The sequence below is a fragment of the Salmo salar genome, unplaced genomic scaffold (genome assembly GCF_905237065.1).
Source record: "Salmo salar unplaced genomic scaffold, Ssal_v3.1, whole genome shotgun sequence".
NCBI classification, from domain to species: domain Eukaryota; kingdom Metazoa; phylum Chordata; class Actinopteri; order Salmoniformes; family Salmonidae; genus Salmo; species Salmo salar.
The window spans coordinates 122,501-123,660 of NW_025548730.1; positions in this window are offsets into that span (position 1 = coordinate 122,501).

Genomic DNA, 1,160 nt, shown 5'->3' on the forward strand with positions numbered 1-1,160 from the left:
CTGACTGAACTGAACTGACTGAAGGGAAGAAACTGACTGACTGAACTGAACTGACTGAAGGGAAGACTGACTGAACTGAACTGACTGAAGGGAAGACTGACTGAACTGAACTGACTGAAGGGAAGACTGACTGAACTGAACTGACTGAAGGGAAGACTGACTGACTGAACTGAACTGGCTGAAGGGAAGACATACTGACTGAACTGAACTGACTGAAGGGAAGACATACTGACTGAACTGAACTGACTGAAGGGAAGGCATACTGACTGAACTGAACTGACTGAAGGGAAGACATACTGACTGAACTGAACTGGCTGAAGGGAAGGCTACTGACTGAACTGGCTGAAGGGAAGGTACTGACTGACTGAACTGGCTGAAGGGAAGACATACTGACTGAACTGACTAAGGGAGGGCATACTGACTGAACTGGCTGAAGGGAAGACTGACTGACTGAACTGACTGAAGGGAAGACTGACTGACTGAACTGAACTGACTGAAGGGAAGACTTACTGACTGAACTGAACTGGCTGAAGGGAAGACTGACTGACTGAACTGAGCTGAAGGGAAGACTGACTGACTGAACTGAACTGACTGAAGGGAAGACTGACTGACTGACTGAACTGGCTGAAGGGAAGACTGACTGACTGACTGAACTGACTGAAGGGAAGACTGACTGACTGACTGAACTGACTGAAGGGAAGGACTGACTGACTGAACTGAACTGACTGAAGGGAAGACTGACTGACTGAACTGAACTGACTGAAGGGAAGACTGACTGACTGACTGAACTGAACTGACTGAAGGGAAGACTGACTGACTGAACTGAACTGACTGAAGGGAAGACAGACTGACTGACTGACTGACTGAACTGAACTGACTGAAGTTAAGACTGACTGACTGACTGACTGAACTGAACTGACTGAAGGTAAGACTGACTGAGACTGACTGACTGAACTCGCTGAAGGGAAGACTGACTGAACTGAACTGACTGAAGGGAAGACTGACTGACTGAACTGAACTGGCTGAAGGGAAGAATACTGACTGAACTGACTGACTGAAGGGAAGACATACTGACTGAACTGAACTGACTGAAGGGAAGACTGACTGACTGACTGAACTGACTGAAGGGAAGACAGACTGACTGAACTGGCTGAAGGGGA